Here is a 15,888-nt window from a genome sequence, read left to right on the forward strand (position 1 = left end):
ACGATGTGGGGCTCAGTCCCCCATGTGGTGCGGGGTTTTTGGGGTCAGACTCTGCCATGCTGTCTGATGTAGGCTCTGCCCCCCTCTTTGGTGTGGGGCTGGGGCTTCTGTTTCCCGTGGAATGGAGTCCCTTTGGGAGGTGAGGCTGGAGGAAATCACACAGACGCTGTGACATTTGGGAGGGAACAGCAGCTCTGTCTCTGGAACAGAGGTGTAGATGAAAATGAAGTTGTAGGATGAGTCACAGAGGTGTAGACTCTTACTGTAGGGCAGGATCTGGCTTAGACCTAGTATCAAACCTGTTCTTTAAAGCTCCTGGAATAAAGGGGAGTAAAAGGGAAAGTAGAAAGGAAAAAAGTGTGGGAAGAGCCTGTGGGATTTCCTCACTGGGCTGCTCTTCCCTTCCTTGAACCTCGTTTGAAGGAGCAGCCTTTGATGAGGGTCTGAATTTGTGTTTTGTTACATGCAGCAGGGTCAGTAAAATGGCCAAGCCCACAGGCACCAGCTAGAAGTTCCCAAGCTGAGGGTTATTTCCTTGTCTCAATATTCCCTCTCCCTTTTACTGGAGACATGGAGCCACTTCGTTTGTTCCCACAGCCTGAAACTTTCATCTGAACTGTTATTTCCTTCTGTGCTGAGAAATCTTGTCCCAAGCAGGGCCAGACACTTCACTATTGCTCTTTACACACCTGTCTGTGGTTTGTTTTTACCTTAAAAGTAAACCCCATAATTATCAAATATTGTCATCTGATGCTTTCCCATCTAATTAAGTTTCCTGCTCAGAGGTGGGAGCCCCTCCCAGCCCCACAGGTGAACTTTGGGGTTTTGCAGCTTTATTTGTGGAGGTGATGTCATGGCTTATTTTTTCCATGGCAACACATTGCAGGAGGATGCTGAACACAGGAGCTGAACACAAGGAGATTTTCAATGGAAACAGGGCAGGCAGCCAAGACCAAATCTGAGACATTAATTAGGGTAAAAATAAAGGTAAATGTGGGAAGTCCCAGAGGCTGATGGTTTCATGCTTCCCAATTTAATGTTTCCTTGCAGACACACCTCCCATAAACAGATTTACTTGGGATTAGCCCCATTTCAGAGATAGGAAAACGGAGGCACTGAGAAGAGAACAACTGCCTGCGGTTCGGCAGTATTGGCTGGGGGCAGACCCCTCCTCTTCCTCCTTTCTGCCCGTTAATCTTGGCTGCAATAATTCCTTGGGATTTTCAGGGCTCTGGAGACTGTCAGTGAGCTGTGATTGTGGCAGGTGTTTCTCTGTTCTGTACATGAGGAAGGACTTTTCTCCTCAGCCTCTGGACCAGAGATGGGTTTCTGGAAGTGTGGGTTTCCTGTGGGTTCCTGGTTTCTGCTCTGGGACAGGAGTGGGTTTCTGGAGGTGTGGATTTCCTGTGGGTTTCTGGTTCCTCAGCCACCATGCAGGGTCTTTCATTTTGCTGGAGACTCTGCTGTCATATAATAATATATTTATTCATTTAAACATGAAATAAATATTCAGATTATTTTAAATAAATGCTTAATTCCCCTCACCCAGCAGACTTTGGCTGTGCTGGAACTAGAGATCTCAGGCTGGAGTCTCCTTGTCCACACACAAACCTGCTGTGAGGAGGAGGAGGAGGAGAAGGAGGAGGCAGTCCCTCCCCAGCCCCATGTTTTATTATCATCATCTACCAACAGGGTTGTATTTTATTTATCATTTAAATATACTATTACTTATTTTTTAGAGCATTCTAGGCTAAGAAAAATGGCATTATGGTGCCGAGAGTGACGCACCAACTGCACACGAGAGACAGGAGGGTCAGGGCTTTTTTTCCTGGGTGGAAGGGCAGTTGTTCGCTTGCAGGCACTCTGCGCTGCAATGGGCCGTGTGACTGCCGAAATTCAATACAGATGAAGATTCCTCCCAGACCAAAGGTGCCCATGCAGAAAGCTCTTGCTGCATATGTAGTGCCAATAATATTGAATTCATGCTCATTGTTAATTGTGGGTCCCTCTTTTGTGGGAGGAGTGTCCTTCATTCCCGGGGATCCCTGTTTCATGGAGTGGTCCGGCTTTGCCATGGGGGAGGTACTTTATTCGGGAAGGGGGGCGGTTTCCCTTGGGTGTGGGTGTTCCTGGTATTCTCCTTCATTGCCGAGGCTACCTGTTTCACGGGGGGGGTGTGTGTCCCTCAGTCTTGGGGTGTCTTCCCTCATTCCCGGGGGGGTCCCTCTTTCCTGGGTGGTCTGTCTTTCCCTGGAGTCCCCGTTTCTGGGGGGGGAAGGGTCCCTGGTTCATGATGGGGTTTCCTCATCGGCGTGGGTGTTCCTGGGGGTCTCCCTCATTCCCGGGGGTGTCCCTCATACCCGGATGGGTCCGTCATTGCCGGGGGGTTCCCGTGGCAGGTACAGGAGTGGTACTAGTCGCTGCTGTGCCCCCGCTCACGGCCCTACTCCGAGTGTACAAGTAACACCCGGGTGAGCCCCGCCCTGCCCCTCCCCCTCTCTTCCCACCCCCCCGGATGTGGGGGAGGGTCTCCAACTGACCCCCCCTCGGTCCCCCCACGTCCCCTGCCCTCTCCAGACTTGGAACCGAGCAAAGCACGAGGATTTTGGGGGCAATAAGGGGCGATTTGGGGTCTCCCTTGGCTTCAGCCACCCCTCCTCCACCCCTGAATGCCCCTCCCCATTCCTCCCTGTAATAGATTAGTAGTAGTAATTTACTCATCAAATTAGTAGTAGTAAAGAAATTTACTCATTCAATTGTATTGCATGTTATATTCCTATATATATGTTATTGTAATCAATGTTCTGTTAAGGCTGGAGAACTGCAAGCTGCAGAATGGTTAATTAATCTGTCAGTACTATAGGCTGATAGTCCTGCAGCTGCAGTTCTTAAGCTGACAAGACAAATTATTGTGCCCTGCTGAATAAGTCTTTTGTATCTTGTTTTTCTAAAAGTATATTGTCTAAAAGTGTACGCCTGACGTAACGAAGGGAAGGACAAGGATCAAAGGGTCAAGTACGAGGACGATAAAGAGTATCCAAGGTGGACATCTGGAGGGACTCACACACTAGGCCTCAAGGACAAAGGATTACCTAAAACTATGGATGGGGAAGTACCTGGCAACTGAAATGGGCCTGCAAAAGAACCAACCAGAACCAGACCTGCGAACTCAGATCCACTAGAGGGATAACAAGTGACTATGGGAGGGGAATTTAAGGGTGTTATAGGTAAAATGAAACTTAGGCTGAAATATAGCAGCAAAAATTTATTAAAGATTTATATAAAATGCAAATAAGCAAAACAGCGCGCTGGGCTGCCGAGGAGACCCCTGCTCCACACACGGCCAGCAAAGCAGTGGGCAAAAACAGTATTCTTTATACTATTGTCAATTCCCTTCCCATAGTCACTTGTTATCCTTCTATTGCATCCGAGTTCGCAAGTCTGGTTCTGGTTGGTTCTTTTGCAAGCTCGCTTTCAGTTGCCAGGTACTTCCCTTTCCATAGTTTTTGGTAATTTTTCGTCCTTGAGGCCTACTGTGTGAGTCTCTCCAGATGTCCATCTTGGATACTTTTTATCGTCTTCGTTCTTGACCCTTTGATCCTTGTCCTTTCCTTCGTTACTTTAAGCGTACACTTTTAGACAATATACAAAAGACTTATTCAGTAAGGCATAACAACTTGTTTTGTCAGCTTAAGAACTGCAGCTGCAGGACTATCAGTTTATAGTACTGACAGATTAATTGCCCATTCTGCAGCTTACAGTCCACCGACCTTAACAGAACCTTGATTACAATTATATATATATATATATATATATATATAAAAATATAACATGCAATACCATTGAATTAGTAAATTACTTTACTACTAATAATTTGATGAGTAAATTATGTTACTACTACTAATCTATTACAAGGGTATAAAGGTTACTGGTTTTGTGCACTGTGCTTGCTGGCCGTGTGTGGAGCAGGGGTCTCCCCCGGATGCCCAGCGCGCTGTTTTGCTTATTTGCATTTTATATAAATCTTTAATAAATTTTTGCTGCTATATTTCAGCCTAAGTTTCATTTACCTATAACATCTGCATCTGGCTTCGGCCAATGGCCATGCAGATGTCGTTAGATATCTGCTAAGAAAGAACAGCCAACCGAACCTCACTGACAGCTTCAAGAGAACGGCCCTGATGAAGGTGTGTGGAATGCCTTCTGAGCTTGTAGGTGGGGCTTAGTGATGGTGTGTTAAAGGGGAGGTGTCTGGCAGGATTCCTTGCAGCACAGGCCATAGAAACACGCCTATTGCAATGGGCATGGCATAGGCCTCTGTTAGCTAATCTTTGCAGATGGTCTTCTATACCAGCACTCAGGAGCTGAGGGAGTTGTGACAGAGGGGGATGGATGTAAAAGTTGGAAGTCTTTCCCTTTTGGTGTGTTGTTCCCAGGCAGTCCAGTAGGAGCAGGAAGAATGTGTTGCTATTCTGCTGGACCACGGTGCCGACCCAAATCTGGCATATGCAGACGGCAACACTGCCCTTCACCTGGCTGTGCTATCTAAAAATACAGCTGTAGCAGGGCTGTTACTGGAGCATCATGCCAAGAGTGATGCTCAGAACCAGGTAACCTTGGCATGCGGGTAAAGCTGCTCTTTCAAAGAGTTGTCTGTGTCTTTCTAATGGGGATTCTTTCTCCTTTTAGAGGGGATTTACCCCCTTGAAACTTGCAGCCTTGCAACAGCATGAGGAGATTGTGGAGTGCTTTGTGAAAAAAGCAGCTGACAGGCCTGCTCAAGCCCAGGGGGAAAGGTGAGGGCTTTGTCAAAACAGCACCCGGGTCTTCTGGGTAGTCTGTAAGTGTGAGTGAGGCAAGGGGCGTGGCAATGAGATTGGAAAAAGAAGGAGGAGCCCTGTGGAAGCAGTTCCCCGGGTGACTGGTAAATGCAGGTCTGCACTTGGCTGCTCTCGTAGCTTCGGGGCTCTCGCCCTTTGCCCCCTGAGGTCTGCAATAAAGTCTGTGGTGCCCTCCCCCACACAGAGCCAGAGCCCCGGGGAAACTTGCCAGTAGCTCAGCAGCGGGGCTGCTCTGCAGGCCCGGGAGGTTTAAGGCAAGGCAGAGTTGGGGCGTGAAGTGCTCTGAAGGGAAGCATTGGGGGAAAGAGAAGCAACACTGTGCGAGGAGACACGAGGGGCTCCGAGTGCACCGAAGGAGAAAACTTGCTGCCATGGAGATGGTCAGGTGGTGGAAGGGCTTGCCCCAGGAGTTTGTGCAGCCACATCTGTGGGGCCTTTGAAGAGCAGTGCAAGGAGCCCTGAAGAGCACGGCCTGAGCTGCTAGTTGAGGCTGCTTAAGGGAGGCCCCTTGTAAGAGAAATTCTCCAGTGCTTGCATGGACTTGGCTTTGCTTTCCCGGAACTTGTAGGAAAGGGGGGAAAAGGTCTTTTGGGAGCAAGCAGGGGAAAAATGATGCTGGATGAGACAGGTTTCCGACGCACTTTTGGATGCTTTAGGACTGCTCTTATGGTTACTGGAAGCAATGAGGAATCTTCGTCCGTATTTACTTTTGGACCTCAGACGGCCCATTTAGGACAGGGCTCCTGCCAAAAACGATTTCCCTCCAACAAGGAAATGACCTCTGACCCTCCGTCTCTCCCCTGCTGTTGGTGCAGCACTCTGGGAACTACGTGCACAGCAAGAGCTTTCTGGGCGGGCCCCTTTGGTCTAGGAGGAATCTTCGTCCATATTTACTTTTGGGCCTCGGACGGCCGATTTATAAATGGGGCTCCTGACAAGAAAGATTGCCCTTCCAGCCTGGAAAAGAGGCTTGACCCTCCGTCTCTCCCCTGCCGTTGGTGCAGCACTCTGGGCACTATGTGCACAGCAAGAGCTTTCTGGGCGGGCCCCTTTGGTCAGGGTGGAATCTTCGTCCCTATTCACTTTTGGGCCTCGGACGGCCCTTTTAGGACGGGGCTCCTGCCACGAATGATTGGCCTTCCAGCTAGGAAAAGACCCCTGACCATCCTTCTCTCCCCTGCAGTTGTTGCAGCACTCTGGACACTAAGTGCACAGCAAGAGCTTTCTGGGCAGGTCCCTTTGGTCTGGGAGGAATCTTCGTCCCTATTCCCTTTTGGGCCTCGGACAGCTCATTTAGGAATGGGGCTCCTGCCACCAACGATTGCCCTTCCAGGCAGGAAAAAAGGCCTGACCCTCTCTCTCCTTTGCCTTTGTTGCAGCACTCTGGGCACTACGTGCACAGCAAGAGCTTTCTGGGTGGACCCCTTTGGTCAGGGTGGAATCTACGTCCCTATTCACTTTTGGGCCTCGGATGGCCCTTTAAGGACAGGGCTCCTGCCACGAACAATTGCCCTTCCAGCCCGGAAAAGACCTCTGACCCTCGGTCCCTCCCCTGCAGTTGGTGCAGAAATCTGGGCACTACGTGCACAGCAAGAGCTTTCTGGACGGGCCCCTTTGGTCTGGGAGGAATCTTCATCCATATTCAGTTTTGGGCTTCGGACGGACCATATAGGACGGTCCTCCTGCCACCAATGATTGCCCTTCCAACCAGGAAAGGACCCCTGACCCTCTGTCTCTCCTCTGCAGTTGTTGCAGCACTCTGGACACTAAGTGCACAGCAAGAGCTTTCTGGGCAGGCCCCTTTGGTCTGGGAGGAATCTTTGTCCATATTCACTGTTGGACCTCGGATGACCCATTTAAAAATGGGACTCCTGCCACCAACGATTGCCCTTCCAGGCAGGAAAAAAGTCCTGACCCTCTTTCTCTCCTGTGCCGTTGTTGCAGCACTCTGGGCACTACGTGCACAGCAAGAGCTTTCTGGGTGGGCACCTTTGGTCTAGGAGGTTTCTCCGTCCCTATTCACTTTTGGGCCCCAGACAACCCTTTTAAGAATGGGACTCCTGCCACAAACGATTGCCCTTCCTGTCAGGAAAAAAAGGCCTGACCCTCCATCTCTTCCCTGCCATTGGTGCAGCACTCTGGGCACTACGTGCACAGCAAGAGCTTTCTGGGCGGGCCCCTTTGGTCAGGGAGGAATCTCCGTTCGTGTTCAGTTTTGGACCTCGAATGACGCATTTAGGATAGGGCTCCTGACACAAACGATTGCCCTTCCAACCGGGAAAAAAGGCCTGACCCTCCGTCTCTCCCCTGCCGTTGGTGCAGCAGATTTGGCACTACGTGCACAGCAAGAACTTTCTGGGCGGGCCCCTTTGGTCTGGGTGGAATCTTTGTCTGTATTCACTTTTGGGCCTCAGACGGCCCATTTAGGAACAGGGCTCCTACCAAAAATGATTGCCCTTCCAGCCAGGAAAGGACCCCTGACCCTCTGTCTCTGCTCTGCCGTTGGTGCAGCACTCTGGGCACCACGTGCAAAGCAAGAGCTTTCTGGATGGACCCCTTTGGTCTGGGAGGTATCTTCATCCCTATTCACTTTTGTTCCTCGGACGGCCCATTTAGGAACAGGGCTCCTGCCAAAAATGATTGCCCTTCCAGGCAGGGAAAAAGACCTGACCCTCCGTCTCTTCCCTGCCATTGTTGCAGCACTCTGGGCGCTACATGCACAGCAAAAGCTTTCTGGGCGGACCCCTTTAGTCTGGGAGGAATCTTCGTCCGTATTCACTGTTGGGCCTCGGACGGCCCATTTAGGAACAGGGCTGCTGCAAGGAACAATTGCCCTTCCCATCAGTAAAAAAGGCCTGACTCTCCATCTCTCCCCTGCAGTTGTTGCAGCACTCTGGGCACTACGTGCACAGCAAGAGCTTTCTGGGCGGACCACTTTGGTCTGGGAGGAATCTTCGTCCGTATTCACTTTTGGGCCTCAGAGGGCCCATTTAGGAACAGGGCTCCTGCCACCAACGATTGCCCTTCCAGCCAGGAAAAAAGGCCTGACCCTCCTTCTCTTCCCTGCCATTGTTGCAGCACTCTGGGTGCTACATGCACAGCAAAAGCTTTCTGGGCGGACCCCTTTGGTCTGGGAGGAATCTTTGTCTGTATTCACTTTTGGGCCTCGGACGGCCCATTTAAAACAGGGGCTCCTTCAACCGACGATTGGCCTTCCAGCCAGGAAAAAAGGCCTGACCTTTCATCTGTCTCCTGCTCTTGGTGCAGCACTCTGGGCACTACATGCACAGCAAGACCTTTCTGGGCGGGCACCATTGGTCAGGCAGGAATCTCCATCCGTATTCACTTTTGGGCCTCGAACGGCCCATTTAGGAAGGAGCTCCTGCCACGAACCATTGCCCTTCCAGCCAGGAAAAACCCCCTCACCTTCCGTCTCTCCCCTGCTGTTGGTGCAGCACTCTGGGCACTACATGCACAGCAGGAGCTTGCTGGGCGGGCCCACTTTTGGGCCTCAGAGGACCCATTTAGGACGGGGCTCGTGCCAAAATCAGTTGCCCTTCCAGCCAGGAAAAGACCTCTGATCCTCCGTCTCTCCCCTGCTGTTGGTGCAGCACTCTGAGCACTACGTGCACATACAAGACTTTTCTGGGCGGGCCCCTGTGGTCTGAGAGGAATCTTTGTCTGTATTCACTTTTGGACCTCGAACGGCCCAAAACGAATGGGGCTCCTGCGACAAACGATTACCCTTCCAGCCAGGAAAAAAGGCCTGACCCTCTGTCTCTCCCCTGGTGTTGGTGCAGGACTCTGGGCACTACGTGCACAGCAAGAGCTTTCTGGGCGGGCCCCTTTGGTCTGGGAGAAATCTTCATCCCTATTCACTTTTGGGCCTTGGACAGCCCATTTAGGAACAGGGCTCCTGCAAAAAACGTTTGCCCTTCCAGCAAGGAAAAAAGGCCTGACCCTCTGTCTTACTCCTGTGGTTGTTGCAGCACTCTGGGCACTACGTGCACAGCAAGAGCTTTCTGGGCGGACACCTCTTGTCTGGGAGGAATCTTCGTCCGTATTCACTTTTGGGCTTCGGACAGCCCATTTAGGAACAGGGCTCCTGCCACCAATGATTGCCCTTCCCATCAAGAAAAAAGGCTTGACCCTCCATCTCTCCCCTGCCGTTGGTGCAGCACTCTGGGCACTACGTGCACAGCAAGAGCTTTCTGGGCTGGCCCCTTTGGTCTAGGAGGAATCTCCGTCCGTATTCACTTTTGTTCCTCGGACACACACTCACACATGCTGAGACACACTCATACACAACTGCAAACACTCAGACACACTCAGACCCATAAATACACGCTCTGTTACACTGAGGCAAACTCAGACACACTCAGACACACTTGCACACACTCAGACACACTCAGGCACACTCAGACACACTCAGAAATGCTCAGACACACTCAAACACACTCAAACACACGCAGACACACTTAGACACACTCAGACACATTAAGACCGGCTCAGATACACTCACACATGCTCAGACACACTCAGACACAACTGCAAACAGTCAGACACACTCAGACCCATAAATACACACTCTGGCACACTTAGGCACACTCAGACACACACAGACACACTCGCACACACCCTGACACACTCAGACACACTCATGCACACTCAAGCGCACTCAGATGCACCCGCACACACTCGGACACACTCAGACACACCTGCAAACACTCAGACACCCTCAGACACATAAAGACATGCTCAGACACACTGAGGCACACTCAGACACACTCATGCACACAGACACATTCTCTCACACTCAGACACACTCAAACACACTCAGGCACACTCTCAGACACACTGGCACACACTGAGACACACTTGAACACACTCCGACACACTCAGACACACTCGCACACACTCAGACACAATAAGACAGGCTCAGATACACTCACACAACCTCAGACACGCTCAGACACAACTGCAAACACTGAGAAACACTCAGACCCATAAATACATTCTCAGGCACACTCAGGCACACTCAGGCACAATCAGGCATGCTTGAACACACTCAGATACACCTGAAAAAGCGGAGAAACAACCAGACCAATAACTACACGCTCAGGCACACCCAGACACACTCAGACACACTCGCACACACTCAGATACACCTGCAAACAATGAGAAACAACCAGACCCATAACTACATGCTCAGGTACACTCAGGCACACTGAGACACACTCGCACACCCCCAGAAACACTCAGATACACTCAGACATGCTCAGACAAACTCTGACACACTCAGGCGCACCCAGACACACTCACACACACTCACAGACAGAACTGCAAACACACTCAAAAACACTCAGACACACTCAAACACATTTGAACACACTCAAACAAACTCTCACACACTCAGACACACTCAGACACACTCGCACAGCCCCAGACACATTCGCTCACACTCAGATACATTCAGACACATTCGCACACACTCAAAAACACTTCAACACACTCAGACACACTCAAACACACTCCCACGCAATCAGACACATAAATACATGCTCAGGCATGCTCAGGCACATAGAGTAAACACTCGCACACACCCAGACACACTCAGACACACTCGCACACAGACAAACTTTAAGACACTCAGACACACTTAAGCACACACTCACACATCCAGACACAATCAGAAACATTCACACACTCTCAGACACACTCAGGCACACTCAGACACACTCGCACACACCCAGACACATTTGCTCACACTCAGACACACTCAGGCACAGTCGCATACACTCAGACACACCTGCAAACACTGACAAACAATCAGACCCATAAATATATGCTCAGGCACACCCAGACACACTCAGACACACTCGCACACTTAGACACACTCAGAAACACTCAGACATGCTCAGACACACTCAGACACAACTGCAAAAAAACTCGCACACACTCAGACACACTCAGACACACTTAGACACACTCAGACACACTCAGACACACCCAGACACACTCAGACACACTCAGACACACTCAGAAACACTGAGACACACTCGCACACGCTCAGACACAACTGCAAACACACTCGCACACTCAGACACACTTAGACACACTCGCACACACCTAGACGGATTCGCTCACACTCAGATACACTCAGACACGCTCAGACACACTCGCACACAGCCAGACACACTTAAACACACTCAGACACACTCAAGCACAGTCCCACACACCCAGACACACTCAGACATGCTCAGACACACTCCCACACATCCAGGCACACTCAGAAAAATTCGCACACATTCAGACACACTCTCACACACTCAGAAACACTCATACACTCTCAGACACAGGCACACTCAGACACACTCACACACACTCAGACACACCTGCAAACACTGACAATCAGACCCATAAATATATGCTCAGGCACACTCATGCACACTCATGCACACTGAGACACACTCACACAAACCCAGATATACTCAGATACACTCTGACATGCTCAGACACACTCAGGCACACCCAGACACACTCAGACACACTCAGACACATTCGCACACACCGAGACACACTCAGACACACTCAGACACATTCGCACACACCGAGACACACTCACATACCCTCAGACACACCCAGACACAATCAGACACACTCGCACACACTCTCACACACTCGCACACTCACACACACTCGCACACACTCAGACACACTGCCACACGCTCAGACACAACTGCAAACACACTCGCACACTCAGAAACACTCAGACACACTCGCACACACTCAGAGACATTCACTCACACTCACATACACTTAGACACACTCAGAAACACTCGCACACAGCCAGACACACTTAAACACACTCAGACACACTCAAGCACACTCCCACACACCCAAACACACTCAGTTACACTCAAACACACTCAGAAACACTCAGGTACACTGAGAGATGCTCACAGACTCAGACACACACACACACACACTCAGAAACACTCAGACACACTTGAACACACTCAGACAGACTTAGACACACTTGAGCATACTCAAACACACTCAGACACACTCAGACACACTCAAGCACACTCCCACACATCCAGACGTAATCAGACACACTCGCACACATTCAGACACACTCTCACACACTCAGAAACACTCACACACTCTCAGATACACTCAGGCAACTCAGACACACTCGCACACACCCAGACACATTCGCACAAACACAGATATTCTCAGACACACTCAGACACACTCTCACAAAGCCAGACACACTTAGACACACTCAGACACACTCAGGCACACTCAGCACTATCGCATACACTCAGACACACCTGCAAATATTGACAAACAATCAGACCCATAAATATATGCTCACGCACACTCAGGCACACTTGAGCACACTCGCACACACTCAGACACACTCAGATACACTCCGACACGCTCAGAAACACCAGGCACACCCAGACACACTCAGACACACTCAGAAACACTCAGACAAACTCGCACACACTGAGACACACCCAGACACACTTAGACACACTCAGACACACTCTCACACACCCAGACACATTCCCTCACACTCAGACACGCTCAGACACACTCAGACACACTCGCACACAGCCAGACACACTTAAACACACTCAGACACACTCAAGCACACTGAGACACATCCTGACATACTCAGACACACTCGCACGCACTCAGACACACTCTCACACACCCAGACACATTCCCTCACACCCAGACACGCTCAGACACACTCAGACACACTCAAGCACACTCCTACACATCCAGACGTAATCTGACACACTCGCACACAGCCAGACACACCCTCACACACTCAGAAACACTCACACACTCTCAGATACACTCAGGCACACTCAGACACACTCCCACACATCCAGACACATTTGCACAAACACAGATATTCTCAGACACACTCAGACACACTCTCAGAAAGCCAGACACACTTAGACACACTCAGGCACACTCAGCACAATCGCATACACTGAGACACACCTGCAAATATTGACAAACAATCAGACCCATAAATATATGCTCACGCACACTCACCCACGCTCAGACACATTCGCACAAACACAGACATACTCAGATGCACTCCAACACGCTCAGACACACTCAGACACACTCGCACACACTCAGACACACTCAGACACACTTAGACACACTCAGAAGCACTCAGACACGCTCAGACACACTCAGGGACACCCAGACACACTCGCACATGCTCAGACACAACTGCAAACACACTCGCACACTCAGACACACTTAGACACACTCGCACACACCTAGACGGATTCACTCACACTCAGATATGCTCAGACACACTCAGACACACTTGCACACAGCCAGACGAACTTAACCACACTCAGACACACTCAAACACAGTCCCACACACCCAGACACGCTCACACACACTCAGACACACTTGAGCACACTCAAACACACTCAGACACACTCAAGCACACTCCCACACATCCAGACACACTAAGAAACATTTGCACACATTCAGACACACACTCAGAAACACTCACACACTCTCAGACACACTCAGGCACACTCAGACACACTCGCACACACCCAGACACATTCACACACACCCAGACACATTCGCACAAACACAGATATTCTCAGACACACTCAGACACACTCTCACAAAGCCAGACACGCTTAGAAACACTCAGGCACACTCAGACACAATCGTACACACTTAGACACACCTGCAAACATTGACAAACAATCAGACCCATAAATTTTTGCTCAGGCACACTCACGCACACTGGGACACGCTCACACACACCCAGACAAACTCAGATACACTCTGACACACTCAGAAACACTCAGGCACACCCAGACACAGACACACTCGCACACAGACAGACACACTTAAACACACTCAGTCACACTCAGGCACAGTCCCACACACCCAGACACACTCAGACATGCTCAGAAAAACTCAGGCACACCCAGACACTCTCAGACACACTCGCACACACGCAGACACATTCGCTCACACTCAGATACACTCAGACAGGCTCGCACACACTCAGACACACCTGCAAACACTGACAAACAATCAGACCCATAAATATATGCTCAGGCACACTCGTGCACACTCAGACACACTCACACAAATCCAGATACGCTCAGATACACTCTGACATGCTCAGACACACTCAGGCACACTCAGACACACTCAGACACATTCGCACACACCGAGACACACTCACATACCCTCAGACACACCCAGACACAATCAGACACACTCGCACACACTCACACACACTCAGAAGCACTCAGACACGCTCAGACACACTCAGACACACTCAGGGACACCCAGACACACTCGCACATGCTCAGACACAACTGCAAACACACTCGCACACTCAGAAACACTTAGACACACTCGCACACACCTAGACGGATTCACTCACACTCACATACGCTTAGACACACTCAGACACACTCGCACACAGCCAGACACACTTAAACACACTCAGACGCACTCAAGCACACTCCCACACACTCAGTTACACTCAAACACACTCAGAAACACTCAGGCACACTGAGAGATGCTCACAGACTCAGACACACTCACACACACTCAGACACAGTCAGACACACTTGAACACACTCAGACACACTCAGACACACTCAAGCACACACTCACACATCCAGACACACTCAGAAACTTTCGCACACATTCAGACACACTCTCACACACTCAGAAACACTCACACACTCTCAGACACACTCAGACACACTCTCACAAAGCCAGACATACTTAGACACACTCAGACACAGTCAGGCACACTCAGACACACTCAGACACACTCGCACAACCCTAACTTGGGTTAGAGTTAGGGTTAGGGTTTAGGTTTAGGGTTCTGGTTTAGGGTTAGGGTTGGTGTTAGGTTTAGGGTTAGGGTTAGGTTTAAGGCTTAGTGTTAGGGTTTAGGGTTAGGGTTAGACAGAATCTGTCTCAATGTGTGATCTAACAATCGTGGGTTTTGGGTTAGGGTTAGGCTTAGGTTTAGGGTTAGGATTCGGGTTAGGGTTAGGGTTGTGGTTAGGGTTTAGGGTTAGGGTTGTGGTTAGGGTTTAGGGTTAGGGTTAGGGTTAGGGTTCAGGGTTAAGGGTTAGGCAGAATCTGTCTTAATACGTGATCTAACAATCGCGGGTTTAGCGGTTCCCAATAAGCCCCTCTCGGGCTATAAGCCAAATTCACTGCCCACAGGTGTCAGAACCTTTTGCTTTTTCTCTTGGGTGTCTGCTTTTCCTGTTGCTGTTCTGTTGCATGTCTGGCAGAATGCCCACCGCCGTCCGGTATGTACTCTGCTTATATAGAGCACTGGCCCCGCCCACTGGGTGGAGTTAAGAGGGGGAGTCAGTGCTGATTGGTCCACACACTAACTGCAAACTATGCCCAAAACCTGTTCCCTAACCCTAACCTTAAAAAAGAGATTGCAAGCTATGCGCAAATCCTATTCCCTGACCCTAACCCTAAAAAAGAGACTGCAAGCTATGTGCAAACCCTGTTCCCTAACCCTAACCTTAAAAAAGAGACTGCAAGCTATGCACAAAGCCAGTTCCCTAACTGAAACCTTAAAAAAAAGACTGCAAGCTACTAGGGTTAGGATTAGCAAGAGATAGGTTTAAGGTTAGGGTTAGGGTTAGGGTTAAGGTTTAGGGTTAGAGTTAGGGTTAGGGTTAGGGTTAGTTTTAGGGTTAGGGTTAGCAAGGGTTAGGGTTAGCAAGGGATAGGTTTAGGGTTAGGGTTAGGGTAAGGGTTAGGGTTAGTTTTAGGGTTAGCAAGGGTTAGGGTTAGCAAGGGATAGGTTTAGGGTTAGGGTTAGGGTAAGGGTTAGGGTTAGTTTTAGGGTTAGCAAGGGTTAGGGTTAGCAAGGGATAGGTTTAGTGTTAGGGTTAGGGTAATGGTTAGGGTTATTGTTAGGGTTAGGGTTTAGAATTAGGGTTAGGTTTAGTGTTAAACTTAGGGTTATGGTTAGGGTTAGGGTTA

General features: G+C 50.0%; 2 long non-coding RNA genes across 2 annotated transcripts in view; one reads left to right on the plus strand and one right to left on the minus strand.

The window, feature by feature from the left end:
- Positions 1–3,357: 3,357 nt before the first annotated feature.
- Positions 3,358–15,888, minus strand: part of LOC108506427 — a 14,350-nt gene continuing 1,819 nt past the window's right edge. Inside the window, exons 2-3 of the long non-coding RNA XR_001877761.1 lie at positions 8,478–8,481; positions 3,358–3,372 (exon numbers count right to left, since the gene is read on the minus strand). This is a non-coding gene — a long non-coding RNA (uncharacterized LOC108506427). The remainder of the gene's footprint in view (positions 3,373–8,477; positions 8,482–15,888) is intronic.
- Positions 4,059–5,529, plus strand: LOC108506426. The gene is made up of 4 exons (XR_001877760.1): positions 4,059–4,187; positions 4,437–4,610; positions 4,690–4,796; positions 5,498–5,529. It is a non-coding gene; the product is annotated as an uncharacterized LOC108506426 (long non-coding RNA).

This window comes from Lepidothrix coronata, unplaced genomic scaffold (assembly GCF_001604755.1).
Source record: "Lepidothrix coronata isolate B3197 unplaced genomic scaffold, Lepidothrix_coronata-1.0 Scaffold214, whole genome shotgun sequence".
Taxonomy (NCBI): Eukaryota; Metazoa; Chordata; class Aves; order Passeriformes; family Pipridae; genus Lepidothrix; species Lepidothrix coronata.